At 36.7% G+C, this 16,043-nt stretch overlaps 1 long non-coding RNA gene and 1 pseudogene across 1 annotated transcript in view; both read right to left on the reverse strand.

The window, feature by feature from the left end:
- LOC104855411 overlaps positions 1-3,117 on the reverse strand; it is a 7,355-nt gene extending 4,238 nt beyond the window's left edge. The window contains exons 1-2 of the long non-coding RNA XR_778404.1: positions 3,066-3,117; positions 1,310-1,405 (exon numbers count right to left, since the gene is read on the reverse strand). This is a non-coding gene — a long non-coding RNA (uncharacterized LOC104855411). The remainder of the gene's footprint in view (positions 1-1,309; positions 1,406-3,065) is intronic.
- Positions 3,118-6,760: 3,643 nt separating this feature from the next.
- Positions 6,761-7,736, reverse strand: LOC104855547 (annotated as a pseudogene).
- Between the last annotated feature and the right edge of the window lie 8,307 nt (positions 7,737-16,043).

A 16,043-nucleotide genomic window follows, 5' to 3' on the forward strand; every position in this document is an offset into this window, starting at 1 on the left:
ACTGAGCTACATCTCAAGTTCTTTATTCTTTATCTTGAAAATGAGTCTCACTAAGTTGCCCAGTCTCGGTTCAGCCTCCCACAGTGTTGGGATTATGTGCGTGCATCATCATGCCCAGCTTGATGTGATTTTCAGCATGAACACAGACCATAGGAAGTTCTCTTTGTGGAAAAGATAAGGCATAGAAAGAAGACTACCAAACTGTTTAATGTGAGAAGCTAGAGGAAGGGAGGGAAGGGGGAGAGAGAGAGAGAGAGAGAGACTCTGTCATAGTTCTTTCTCATTGATTTGAAAAAAATACCTGACATCCAAATTTAAAAGGGGAAAAGTTTTTAGCTCACAGTGTGCAGAGGCTTCCGTCCATAATCAATCGCCTCCAAGGCAGGGTGGCACATGGCAGAAGGGCAACGGTTCGTGGAGGACGAAAGGTACCAAAGAGACAAGGGACCTTAAGAGCATCTTTCTGCCCCTTTTAACTTACCCAGACTACCGGGTTTAGGGTGGTGCCAAGCCATTCATTAGATTTATTTCATAACCACACACTCTTAATCCCAGCAACACACACTCTAGATTCAGCCACTTCTGAAAAAGCTCTATGGCTGCAAGAGGTTCAGGGGGGACATCTAGACACAAACCATAAGAGACTCCACTTTCTCATTATTAATTTGGCCAAATCTCTGCCTGGACTACATGTATGTGGAATATACACATAGCAACCCAGAAATGTAAAATAATTAAATAGCGACATGAAATACCTAAGAGAACAAGCTTCCAGGCAGAAGTTACTTGTATGCTAAAATTAAAAAGAGTAACAGTTATCAAATTAATGTGACTGGGTTTCTACCTATTTTTAGGACCTAGATAAAATCTCAAATTACTTCACATAAAGGAAGTCAGAAAAATAGGACCCATTCTAAAGAAAGTAATCAGTGCAGAATTGATAATATAATGCAGTATTGAAATTAGTAAATAATGATTTGAAAGCATAACAACTATGTCCCCTTATACAGAGAAGATAGCATACTAGCTATTGAAGCTTGGGTGAGGGTTGATAACAATCCAACTGAAACTGCTCTTCTTAAACATTACTAACTATTGTCAGTTTTTCACTCATTTGGAGTACTGAACCCGCTTAACTGGATTCTGAACATCTCATAAATTTATTCATATAGAAGTCATACAGTATAATACTGTGGAATTTCAGCAGAAACTATACAGCCAGAAGACAGTGAAACAATATAGTCAATGTGCTAAAAGAAAAAAAAAAAACTGTCAACCGAGAAGCCAAAAAGCAAACACTGCGTCTCACCTCACTGTATCAAGATGGGATTCCAGTGATGTCAAACTAGACTTTGCTGCGAGCCGCTGCTGATTTTCTTGGAGTGGTGGTGCTACAGGGAACTGACTAGAATGGGACATGAAGAAAGGGTCAGGTAATGGAAATGTTCTGTATCCGGATCACAGTGGTGGTTGTATGTATGGACATACTTTTCACAATATGTCAAACTATATACTTAAATGGGCAGCTTTTATTGGACATAAATCATGTCAATATGTTTGCTTAAAAGATGAAACATATTCAAAGGAATTTCTCTCTCTCTCCCTCCCCCAACCCCCTGGTGGAGATTGAACCCAGGTCCTTTGCAAATGAGCTACAACTCTAGTCTTTATTTTTACTTTTGAGATGGGATTTCATCAAGTTGCAAAGTTTCTCAGACTGGGCTCAATACTCTCCCAGAGTATTGGTATTATAGGCACGTGCCACCATGATCACCCAGGAACTTTTCTCTAATTTTGGTTTAGGAAACTCTTTCTCAGCTAAATCACAGGAGGCACTAAATATAAAAGATAGAATAAATTTAATTTAATAAATATTAAAAAGCTCATTATCATTAAAAGAAATTCTTAATTCCAGCTACTCATGAACCTGAGACAGGAAACTCATGAGGTTAAGGCCTTTATGGCAATACTGCAAAGCTCTGTCTCAAAAAAAGGCCTTATTGAGAAAACAGAAATAACAGAATATGTACAATACATATATCCTACAAATATTTAATTTAGTGTATATAAATAAACAATAGAATTCAAATAATTTTAGAATAACCTCATAAAATGACAATTTGGATATATATCAATTATATGAAATAGACAAAAGCTGAAAACTCTTCATCTAAAATAAGGAAAAAGAGAAAGATGCCAAATCTCATCTTTCCTGTGCAATATAGTACTGGAATCATCAGCCATAACAATAAGGCAAGAGAAATAAATAAAAGAGGTACATATAGGAAAGCAAGAAGTCAAACTATCATTGTTAGGAGATCTTTTATAGGGAAGACAAAAAGAATCCACTGAAGGGCTCCTGGAGCTAACAATCAAATTTAGTAATGTAGCAGGATACAAAACCAACACAAAAAAATCAATAGAGTACCTGTATTCTAAGAACGACCCCACTGAGAAAGAAATTAAGAAAACAATATCATTCAGAGCAGCATCAAGAAAAATTAAATACTTAGGAATTAACCTAACCAAGGAAGTGAAAGATCTCTGTAATGAAAATTACACTCCTCTGAAAAAGCGATCAGAGATAATATCAGAAAATGCAAAGTTATCCCCATTCCTCTATAAGCAGAACAGATGTTGTCAAAATAGCAATATTTCCAAAACTGATATGCAGATGTAATGAAATTCCTACAAAATACCAACAGTATTGCTCACAGAACTAGAAAATCTAATCCTAAAATTCATGTGGAACCAGAAGAGACCTAGAACAACAAAAGCAATTCAGGTTAATAAGAGCAAAGCAGGAGGTGTCACAATGACAGACTTCAAAGTATATCACAAATCTACAGTGATAAAAAATAGCACAGTACTGGTACAACGACAGACATTAAGTTCAATGGAACATAATAGAGGAACCACCCTAGGCAATTCTGGTACCTGATCTTTAACAAAGGAACCAAAAAACACGCTGGAAGAAGGCTAGCCTCTTTAACAAACAGTGGCTGAGAAAACTGTTTACACACAGGCAAAACACTGAATCTAGGCCCACATCCGTCACCACATACAAGGAAAGTTCCGAGGCTCCTATTAACAGCTGCATGTTTCTGGATGATAACACAAGAGGGAGCCCCACAACCACAGAACTAGGATTCTAGAAGTGGACCAAGATTCTCTTCTTAAGGGTGCAGGAACACCAAAGTCGAAGATAATACTCACATTCCACACAAAGTTATTATGAGAGAAATGTTTCCTTAGAGCATCTCTGTAGAAAATAACTGCGTGCTTGGGTAGTGAAAACCTAGAGGTTCTGCCCAGATCTTTCTCCACTAAGGACGTGTTGACCCAGCTGACAGTACTCATCTCAGAAGACAGACTTCAGCTGTCAGCCTACCCAGGTGTTTGGGCAAAAACATAGACAACCTTGTTCAAAGTAGCAACCTTTCTTGGAGCAGATCACACTCACACAGGGGTGGTTTCAGGGTCAGTAAAACCTAGGCTCTCAAGGCAAAGCTCAGGAGACCTCTGAATGGTGGTTCTAGCTGTAGAGCTGGATCAGCTGGGACTGCCACCAGGAGGGCATTGAACTTGACTTCTCTCTACCAAACATACTCTCCCCATCCCATGCATTTATAACAAACATCTCCATGCCAAGCTATCTCAGAGTGTGCTTCCTGCAGAACACAATGTTCAGGAGTCAGAAGAGGTGCACACAAAGTAGGTGAGAACTTCAAGCAAATATTACAAAATGCGCCAAAAGAAATCAAAGTGATAGAAAACAGGAAATAATAGCAAAGCCCAGAATTTAAAAGAATTCAATCATGAGTGTTTGTAGGAAGAAATGTTCTGAAAATCAGGGATCGGTCAGGAAGCAGTTAGAAATGAGAAAAAAAAAATTCAAAAGCGAAGTCTAAAAGTAGAGGAGCAGAAGAGTGAGTGAGCCTGGTAGCCAAGACCAAACCAGAAAAAGGAAATATGGAGTTGAACAAAAAACAATACTAGAGAACATATCCTTTATAATTCTTCTGTAATAATGTTTGAACCTGTGCAAATATGAATGCATGACACAAGAAACCAAGAAAATCATTTCTGTTGGAGAAAAGGCAGTAAGAAATGAATCATTTACAATATTTTATTTTTTACCTATTTGTGGTTAATTTAATTATAATTCATTGTTGTCCCAATAGTGATTTTATACTTTTTGGTGCTTTATTGGAAAAAACGCATATAATATGCACAAATCTTTCATAGATACAATATATTTTATAAGAAGATATTATTATTTTATTCTCTGAATATTTTATATTCCCCAGAGAATATTTTTTCTTTTTTATGTAGACCTCTGTGTTATATGTTCAGAATTTTTAAATGTTTAGTAACCCTTGATTGTTGAAGAACACACATACAAACACACACACACACACACACACTCATGTAAAAGAGCCCCACAAAACAATGCTCTTCATTTTATTGAGGTAGCTCCTAACGTCCATCAGTTCCTGGAAGGTGGTCCTCTTGTTTCCTAGCTGATGGAGCCTGGCAGTCACCTTGGGGCTGAGTGTGGGAAAGACTGATGATGCTCCGTGCTGTAAAGGTATCTGCGATCCTCAGCGTTGAGTGAAGCTACTCACAGTTGCCTTGGTTCCCTGTATGTCTCTAGCACAAAGCATCTTTGGTTTCATTGCCCTAACAGGAAACCTCCAGTTTGATCTGGACATGGAAGAAATATAGACCAGTGCCACTCCAATGCAAGCCTTCAGTCTATTGCTGACCGGTGTACTTTTTGTTCCTGGGTGATGAGGTGCATATAGAAACTGAACTGTAAATGGAAATCAACTTCTGTAGAATCTGATATTTCTGAGAAACACAGGCACAAAATGAGTAGGCACATCTTTTGGAACATAGCAGACAATTACTCACATTTTTTCATATTTCTGGTAATCCATTTTTATGTTTTAGTGCATTTTTATTTGACAGATAAAATTGTACATATTTGTCATGTACAACAATGCTCTGAAATATACACACAATAGGACATGATTGAATCTAACAAAAAGCATCACCTTACATAGTTCTCATTTTGTAAGGAGAACACTCGGCATTCACTCTCCTAGCACTCTGCAATACAGTTTTTATTATATTTTATTAAAGTGTAGTGAACTGGCTTCCTTATTCAGATGCTGAACCAATCTGGGTGACCCAGTTGCAAAGAAAATATCCAGATGTACTCATGTGATATGAAGTAATTACTGCTATTTGTTCTCCTCCCTGTACACAGGTGTATTTTTGAACTTTTTTTCTTCTGCTTAGAACTCTGTCAGTCATCCTATATTTTTGTTTTCATCATTGCTTTGATATCTCTTTATGTCCTTCTCCCTGTTGGCCTTCTTAATGAGTGCTATTGTTTCTCATGTCACGTGATCATCTCAATGTGTTTATGGGTAGGCCACACATATGTGTGTGTGTGTGTGTGTGCGCTAAATCTGCAAAAATTCTTATAAAGACTACACAAAAAATTCATAAATCAATATTGCTATGAATATGAGAAGGCAATAAACAAAAATGTACTAAAGTACACATGATAAAGTACACAATAAAAATTTAAAATATTACAATAAGATACTGTACATTGCCATTAATCTCCCTCAAAAGATTCCACCTTACTTCAAACACATTTATCCCATTGTTCTTGACACTTTCTAAAATAATTTCAGTTCTTTGTGTCTTTACGAGGCGTGATTAAAAGAAAAATGTGGTGAAGCCTGCTGCTGAGTGCTGTCCAACCAAAAGGCAAGCTCATAAAAACATCGTGGTGTGTCCTCATCCACTAATTCACTGGATCTGGCACTGGATGACTTATAGCTCCTCCCCAAACCATGAAAACTAAATGCTTTGAATAAACTCAGGACATCAAGGCAGAAATGAGAACCCAACTAAAGACACAAAAGAGTTTTCTAGAACTGCTACGGAGAGTGGCAAGAAGGATGGAATAAATGTATTTGAAGAAAGCAGGAGTATTTTGAAAGGAATTCATGACAATGTGTGTTATGTTGTAGTAATTTTTAAAATTAAACATTTACCATATTTTTGATCATACTGCATTCAATCTCCAAATGTCATATTTAACATTTAAAAATACGCTTTAGAACAAAATTCACAAATCAGTATTGTTTGAAATTAGTAAAAAGTCCCTTAACCCTAATACGGTAAAATGATTCAGCACTATGAGACCAACACAGATCACATACATGCAAAATAAGTAATGATTTAGGGTGACTTCAAGAGCTTATTAAATTCAACTATTAAAATAAAGACATCTCTATCACACATATTAAAGTTTTTCACCAGGCATAATTCAGAAGAAATCAATAATAAAATTTAAGTAATCATAACAATAAAACTGTAAATCAGGTTGGCTCATTAACACATAACAAAACTAGAAATAAATAGCAGAAGTTATTGAAATACCAGAAAAGAAATACCCATTAAAACAAACACTCTATTGCTTTAAAAATTATTTAGTTAATAAATGAATATTGATTGCAACTATATTTGGAGTAAAAAAGAACAGGACAAATTAATGGACGTGACCGTTATTGCCACATACCTTATAATGTTTTCCATAATGCTGAGAACAAAACGTTACTTTCCCTGATTTACATAGGAAAATAGTAAGTTATAAAATGTCAAACAATTCACTCAGGCCACACAAACAGATAGACTATACACTCTCATGATTTAAATAATCTCAGACTCGATTAATTTAAATGCGTTGTAAGTACCGTGGAACAGTGTTCTGATTATAAAGTCTTAAAAGAAGAACCCGTCTGGCCAATCACTTTCCAAATGACCAGCTGTACCTCTTTGCTCCTGAGGTTGTATACCATGGGGTTCAACAGCAGGGTGATGATGGTATAAGTCACCGTCACCAGCCTGCTTTTCCCTGATGTAGATTTGGCTGAAGGTCACAGGTAGACAAAGGATGCACAGCCATAATGGACAATGACCACAGTAAGATGGGAAGCACCGGTGGAGAAGCCTTTTCACTTGCCTTCAACTGATGGGATCCTCATGATGGTGCGAACAATGAAGCCATAAGACATACAGATGAAGAAGGGCACAACAAGTATGAAAACCCCACAGATGAACATAACCAGTTCACTGAGGCAGGTTTCAGCACATGCAAAACGGATGGAAGGTGAAATATCACAAAAGTAGCCATTGACTTTGTTGGAGCCACAGCAAGGGAGGCCGAAGACCAAAGCTGTGCCCACCAGAGATATTAGAAAGCCACTAACAATGCATGTTGCTGCCAGCTGGCTGCATACTCTGCAGCTCATAAGAATGGCGCAGTGAAAAGGCTGGCAGATGGCAGCATTATGATCATAACCCATCACTCCCACAAGCAGGCAAGTGATAACAGAAAACCAAGGAAGTAGGACATCTGAGTGGCACAGCTTATGAAGGAGAGTGTCCTCAGTACAGAGAGCAGGTTAGTAAGTGTCTTGGGCAGGATGGCAATTGCATAGACCTCAGAAGTGGAGAGAACACCTAAAAAGAAGTAGTATATGGGGGTGTGGAGGCTGTGATCCAAGCAAACGGCTGAGATGGTTGTGAGGTTTCCGCTCAAGATGATCAGATAGCGGATGAGAAAGACCACAGAGGGCACAAGCTGCAATTCCCTGAGGCTGGAAAAAAACCAGCAGTATGAACTCAGTGACAAAGGACGAATTAGCCATGAAGAGTGGATCCCATGGAATAAAGCCAATGTGAACAGGTCCTGAGGCTTCGAAACTAAGGAATCAGAGATTTACTCTCATAAAGTGGTTATGCCGGTCTTGTTTGAATAAGCAACAACAGAAATAGGAAAGAGAAAAGGAACGTAAATTAACTATAAATTATTCTAAATTGGTATGTACCCAAACTGCTATTTTTCTGTCTCTGGATTTAGTAGTGAATCTGGGGACAAGTGTTTACATGAAAATATATACCCATTGGCTCAAATAAATGTATTATCCCAGTGTACAATCTCAATTTCATTTTTTCTAGTGTTCTAATCCTCAAAAAATCTTTATCTATGTTAATTGTTATTTTGACATTTTAGCTTGATTACTTATATTATGCAATGACACCAATATCTGAGGGTTCACCCTCATGTACACATCTATTTGGGAGACATTACTCATCTAGAAAAGTGTCCATCAATCATGGTATTGATTGTCCTTACAGAACATGGTTCCCTTTCACAACTAATTTCCATGCAGACATCCATTAAAATCAGTTTGTTTTAGGCTGGGGATTTAGCTCAGTGGCTCTGCTGCCTGCCTCACAAGCACCAAGACAGGAGTTCAATCCCTGGTACAAAAAGAAAGGAAAAAAAAAATCTATTTGCTTTAAACTACTGCGATTGCTTTATTATTCTTCCACAAACCCTTACCAGATGTGAAACCCAATTTCTCTTTACAGAAAACACACAGCTAGAATAATTTAATATTTCACCAGCATTCACAGTTGTTGCATTCTGTAACATGTCTCACCATTGGTATCCCTGACTCAGGGGGCCAACAAACTGTAATTACCAGGATCTATCTGTGAATCATGAACAGAGAGGCTCAAATACTGTACCTACACTAAGGTCTCTGATACACTTATTATCGCTACTAGATTTTATACATTTAAATAAGAACATTATTATCCTCTCCTACCTTTTGCCCAAATGTACAGTATTCCTTTCCCTGGCTTCTATATTCAAATAAAAAGTTTCATAATACTCTTATTCAAACTGTAAATTTCTAAGAAATATTTACACTCACTATTTTTTCATCCTCCACATACAATCTTTCTTTCTCTGAAATACCTCTAGAATTCTTTTCTTATTTTGTGCAGCAAACTAGTTCTTGTCTGTACTATACACCCGACTCCTTAGGTTATCTCTTCTCACTCTGACTCGTCCTCCTCAATAACAGTAGAGTTGTTTTCTATAGGAAAGATTCTATCGAAGTAGTAAAAACAAACAAACAAACAAAACCTAGATGAACCTCAATTGCCTATAAAATATTTTAGGTCATTCCTATTTTTCCCAAATGTACCTTTCCCTAATACTGAATTAGTTTTGGTTCCTCCACATATATTGATTCACATACATTTCAGAATTTAAAAAGTCTGACCAGTCATGTTATTTCTTTTTTTTTTCTTGTTAAGATTATTAGTACATTGTAGGAATACAGCACAGTTATACTCATCATTGGGATCTTGTACCTTTGCACGACAGATCTTGGTTCTCATTTTTTCCCCTTGTCCCTGCCCTCCCTTCACCCCTTCCTTCCCTCCCGGTTTACAAACACTTTATTTCCATTTTTTGCATTTTCTCATGTTTTTTTTTTCTTTTCCTCATTACCTTTCCCCTACCCTTCCCACTTCCCCTCCACCTTTAGCCCTTTTCTTCCTATTTCACATTGTCAGTTATATCATGAGGATCTTATGTACTATTGAGTAATGTCATTTCTTGTACTACCTCCAACATTTGGAAATATTCCATGTTTCCCTGTTCGTGTTTTTTTTTAATTTCGTGGCTTGCTTTAAATTTTTAGTTTAATAAATCATACTCAAGAAGTCCTTCCTACAGCTTCACAATCAGGTATACTACTTTGTCTGCATTTCCATACAAACCACTAGGATCATATTAACTTTGCCATTATCAGTATAGCTTTGAACTTGTCTGAAAATTTTTAATAAATTATATAAATTATAACTTGTTGGAAAAAATTTTCATCATAAAAGTTTAAAGCACAAAGTTAATGTCGTATGTTAGATTACTATTAAAGTAACCATATTGTTATTGCTTGCTTTTCTCAGACAAAAATGTCATAAAATTCTAAATTTTTTTTTCTCATTGACTTTATTGGTATATTTTAGGTATACAATACAGTTACACTCATCATTGGGATCTTGTACCTTTACATGACAGGTCTTGGTTCTCATTTTTCCCCACACCCCTGCCCTCCCTTCACCCCATCCTCCCTTGCCTATTTACAAAAACTTGATTTCCGTTTTTTTGTTTTCTCATATTTTTTTCTTTTCCCTTATTTCCTTTCCCCTACCCTTCCCACTTCCCCTACACCTTTAGCCCTTTTCTTCCTATTTCACATTAACAATTATACCATTAGGATCTTATGTACAATTATAGTTTTGCACACCAGAGAAACTATTCAGTATTTACACATGTGTGACATTTATTTCACTTAAGAATATATCCTCAATATACATCCATTTTCTTATGAATAATTCTAATTTCTCATTCTTTGTGGCTAGTATATCATTTTATAGAAAAACCACATCTTCTTTATCCAGTCTCCAACTGATGGAGAAATGGGCTGTTTCCAAGTTTTAGCTATTACAAACAGTGCCGCTATAAACATGACTGTGCATATATCACTGTCATATGATTCTTTTAATTCTTTTGGAAAGATACCCAGCAGAGGGATGGCTGGGTCAAATGGAACCTCTAGTCCCAGCTCTTTGAGGTATCTCCATACTGATTTCCATAGTGGTTGCACCAGTCTGCACTCCCACCAACAATGGAGAAGGGTTTCTTTCTCCCCACAACCCCAATAAAATTCTAAAATTTGACTAGAACTAAAAGCTTAGATCCCATTTCTATATATCTTTGAATTGCTTTATTCTAGACTATAAATAAGGAACAAATAGTATGCATTCAACCATGCAAAGTCCCCACTAGTGTTCTTTCTGAAACCTCATCTCTGCCTGTCCACTTTCCCTGCCTCCTCTCCATTATTAGTACCTAGGGATAAGCAGATCACTAGCTCATGGGAAAATTGAGCCATGTTTAAATTTGACATGCAAATAAATTAGTCAACTACCACTACTCTGCATAAAAGAAAATGAAATCCCTAAACAGATATAATAATTTCACGTTCCTTCAAATCAAAGTCCTAGTGCTCTGTGGCAAACAGGCTTTTTCATTCTCAGGCACTTCCTGGAATTTCTGTGAGGGTTTGTAGGTGAACCTTGTCTGCCTTGTTATACTGCAGCAGTACTCTTCCTCACCTTTCAGGTTCTCTTTAAATCAGTATAAGAAAACTTTCTCCCAGAAAAATATCTTCAGAACCCTTTCTCCATGGATAGACTACCACCAGTGGTCTTTCCTTTTTTACACCAGTACTGACCTCAGTGCCTGGGCTGGTAATTGAGATCTTCATCTTTCTAGGGATCTAATTACCACATTGTGCCTAATATTTGTCCATAATTTTCCCAATTAGCAAGTAGAACCCTGGTGATACACGATGTGAATTAGTTGACCAAAGAGGAGTTGCTTTCTAATTACTGTTAAGATTGTCTTCCTCCTAGAAACTCCCTGGGTGCTCATTAGACAGTGGAGGTTTCCTGGGCATTTGTTAAGACAGACATCAATGCAAATGCATTCTTTTGGTTTCCTAATCCAAACCCAATACTTCTACATTTTCATTCTGAAGCTAGATGAAAAGTTCTTTTTAAAAACCACATCACATTCCCACTCCTGAAAGCTAGAAGAGAGGAAGAAACTTATGAAGGATAGAAGGCAGAAGATAGAATGGCAGAGGCTGTACAAGTGTCTACAACATAAAGTATACATGTTTTTTTGTGGATACAATGAGAGTTGGATAAATATTCATCCGATAAATAAATAAAGAAGCTTGGGGTTAGGGATAAAAATGTGATAGTACGTGGGTGTGTATTTAGCACTCCATCATCCTGCTCCTTATTTAAGCTTGGACAGATCGCTGCTGACAGTGAGTCTAAACACTTAGGCTGCAAAATGGAGCACATTCCAGCCACTCACAGGTGGCTCACTGAGAGGCTCACGTGAGCTGCTTTTGTGTGAGTCACGTCGGAGATGCAGCACGGACGGGAAAGTAGAAGAGCCCAAGTTATTAACTAAGGAAATTTTGATGGCTTTTTTTCCTGTGATTATATTAGCTATTTAGAAAATGGATAGATCTTCAGAAGACACTTAGCTAACAAGACTCATCCACAGGCTTTATCTTCCTTCCAGATATGTAGAAATTAAATGTAGTCGCACTTAAAGCAAAAAGACTCACTTAGAGAAATGGAATATGCCTCTTTCCCTTGCAGCTAAGTAGTCTGAAAAACAACTTTGAACAACAGATTATAGCCAGTGATGGATCAATTTATGCACGCTGATCTCTACAATTTAGCAACTCCCACTTCCTGTTTTTTGGAACATCCACTTCCGTACACTAGCTAATATGTTTTGAGCAAGTGCAGTCCTTCCTTGGATAATCTATGTGGAAAACTAAGGCTATTGGTCAACAGCTCCAGCACAACATACAAGCAATAGTACACATGAACTAGCCAGTACAGAAGTGAGCAATCTTATCAATGGAACCTTCAGTCTTGGCTGAACTTTTCAAGCCTAGCCCATATAGAATACATAGAGAATACATATGCAAGCTAAACTCACTGCGTCTCTGCCAAAACTGTGGATTGGTATGCAAAATAATTGTTGCTAATTTAAGCAACTAAACTTCCATACAGCTTGTTGTGCAGCAATATTTAGTGAGATTAGAACTTGGTTATAAAAGTAGAATGTGATTACAATCAGAAACTAAAACATTTTTGATTGAGTTGGAAATTGGTGGTATAGAGAACCTGAAAAGATTAAGTGTCTCTTACTGACAGGTAGGAGGACCATGATGATTCTGCAAGCGAGGGTTTGAAGAATAAAGAAAATGCTGTGGAGTTTGGTTAAAAGAATGTATCTATTATTAGACATTTTAGAAAAGGCTGGAAATACTGTGTAAAGCCATAGCCTTTAAATAGATGTTTAAAAATTAACACATGGAAATTTCTAGTAAGTCAATAAAAAGTGCCACCTGTGATAAAATATAAGGAGGGATGAATAAGAGTGATTGAAGTTTTTATAATTATTTAGAGGGAATAGAAGGAATTCAGAACTTAGTAGATTAGAAATAAACAAGTTTCTCAAGCACAACTTCCCCCAACAAAGAGTCTCAAAGTAATAAATGTTTTCAGGAAAAAGATCAAATCTAAGATGTTATCAGAAAATTATTATTTAAGAATAAAGATCTTAAGAATGTTCAAGTAAGACCCTTTGTTAAAACTCAAAAAATTTTAAGTTTATGGCTACTAGGATTTCTTAGTATCTGAAGGTCACAAATTCTCTAATTTAATTGAAAGGTCATTTTAAGAGTATTAAAGTAGGGTTGGGGATATAGCTCAGTGGTTCCGGCACCTGCCTCATAAGCACAAGGGTCTGAGATTGATCCCTGGTACAAAAAAAATAATAATAATAAGGTAATGATCATATGGTTTCACAAGGTGATCCAAAATAAAGAAATGCAACTGTGATTTTTACCTGGTGGAATTTATATGTTAAAACATAAGAAACTCACAAAGTTTTATAAAGTCATCATATCAATTTGTGGTAAAGAATACAGAGACAGTAACAATGAAGAGACTTATGAACTTCCAACTTTCTTGCACAGAATGATCAAATTAAGGAAATGGCTAATCTGCAATTAGTGCCTATGGCCATGGATAAGGATGGATTATCAGAAAGTGGAGAAAGGGTCTCACCAGTCACAGACAAGAGCCATAGACAATCATTCCTGTGAAATAGAACTGGGTCTTGTTCAAAAGACTGGGAATATGTGCCCAGATGAATTTCAGTATTGCTTTACATCTATAAGTGACTAACATATACTTTATGCCCTTTTTCCAAAAAGGAATGTTTATTGCTAGTACCCTATACTAATATCACCATTATATTGTCAGGATCAAATAATTTACTGGGATAATGTCCTAAAAAAAACAAATAGCTTCCATCTCCCTTTTCTTAAAATGTTTAACCTATAAACCCAGGCCACTGTGCTATGAAAAATTCCAAAGAACTCCATGGAGAGAAATTGAAATTCACAGCCAACAGTCTCTAACTCATCTCCTAGCTATAAGCCAACATAGTCTTGCGGTGCATGTAAGTGAGTTGTACTGGAAGTACATCCTTCCACTAATGAATCCATGCAGTTGACATTTTATGAACCAGGGACAGACGATCCTCATAGGCTATCCCCAAGTTGGAGATTTATTAGCGAAATAATTGTCATTTTAAGTTACTAAGTTTTAGAGGGCATAACTATTGCTATACTTTCATGTGTTCTACTTAGAGTCACAGAACAGTCACTTATTCAATTAGAGTTAATCAGCATTCATTAGTCATTGGTTGCATACCATTTTTATATCAGGAATATGTATAGCAATAGAATAAGTCAGTACATGGGTAGGATAAAGTTCTCCCACTCTTGTGGAGCCCCTAAGATAGGGAAGTGAGCAACTGAACAAGTCAGAGCTCAGGAAGACATGCAAATGAGGCTTAAATTTCTATGGTGTTTAAAGAATGACAAACAAGAAATACACTTTATTTAATAGGTGAAAAGACAAGAGATTTCAATGGTGTACAGAGTTATATACTGAGCAAACAGAAATGAAAGCCTCTCACACGAGAAACTGTGGTCCCTGCACCATCACAGGACCAGTCTTTGTAAGGATCCTCCTTTAAATCCTTCAGTTTAAGGATGTGATGCCCAGAGTCATAAATTCGGTTTGCCTCCCACTATGTTTTGTTTAATGATGATTGTAGTATAATGATGGGCAAAATGGTCATTCTTCTGTTGCTGCTATTTTTCTGTAGAAGTATATTATCATTACAATCTCATTTAAAATAATTCGAACTCTTCTGTATTTCTACTGGTAAATAAGAAACTCAGGAGGAAATAGGAAATCTGATCCATGAAATAAGATAGAAAAAAATCAGCCACTCGGGCCAGGGATTCAGCTCAGTGGTGCCACTGCCTGCCTCACAAGTGCAAGGTCCTGAGTTGGATCTCTGGTACCAAAAAAGCAAAACAAAACAAACAAAAACAAAATTCAGCCACTTTTTATGGAAAGTTGATGTTGGCACTAAGTACAAAATCCACTTCCAGAATATATTTAACTACCATTGCTTTTTGCACTTTAGAATTTAACTGTAATAATGCCTGTACATTCTGTACACAAAAACAAACTCTGTGATGCACAGTGGCTTCCAGTTTTTTAATAGATGTGAAAGAAAACATCACTTCTCTGGTTAATTATATGTGCTACCCAAGTTAGAATAGTTTCTGTTTCATTCACAGTGATATTTTATGTGATACAATATTGAAGAATTTAAATCTAGTAAAGAAATCTGGAAAGTAGCAGAAGAGATGCCAGTTAGTTTCTCTGATCATTGTATAATTGTATAACACATAAAATCTGTGACATGCGGGTATAAATAATCCTTTTAGAGGACAAACAAAAACATTATAACAAAGCATGAAATTTTAAAAAGAAAAAATGAAGCTGTAAAAATAGAGTTAAAGATTTAGATGAGTTTGCCCTGGGAAAAGTATGCTTGTGAATTGTGGAAAGATCCTTGGAAGTACTTTAAACCCTGTAAACTCCTTACACGGTAAGCATGTTTCATGTCAGTGAGACGAATTCATTTATTTGATGCATAACTTTCAACAGTTCCTCAAAGACCCCTGTGTTTCAATATGTGCCCTAGAGTGATTGCATGATTCTCCATGGTTATACCACTGATCGGGATACAGACTATTGATACAGATAAAAACTTCTAGAAAAATGTGCTAACTTTTATCAAATTACAAAAATCTGAGTTAAAATGAGGGAGGAAATACTATCATAAGAGGAAGTTATTGATTTCTCAATGATTCATTTCCCTCTCCCCTTTACCCAGAATAGGAAACTTCTTTAATATGTAGCTCCTGGGGACAAGGGGCCAAATAAGATTGCTATCTGACTTCACCTGAGAAATTTGAGGAACTTGAAGCATTCATAGGACAATGGTTGCACCTTGTAACCATAACATTAAATGAAATAAAAACACACAAGCCTCACAAGTGTAAGGGCCAGAGTTCGATCCCTGGTACAAGAGAGAGAGAGAGAGAGAGAGAGAGAGAGAGTCCAAG

The sequence above is a fragment of the Fukomys damarensis genome, unplaced genomic scaffold, assembly GCF_012274545.1.
Source record: "Fukomys damarensis isolate Sample0158 unplaced genomic scaffold, DMR_v1.0_HiC HiC_scaffold_19, whole genome shotgun sequence".
NCBI classification, from domain to species: Eukaryota; Metazoa; Chordata; class Mammalia; order Rodentia; family Bathyergidae; genus Fukomys; species Fukomys damarensis.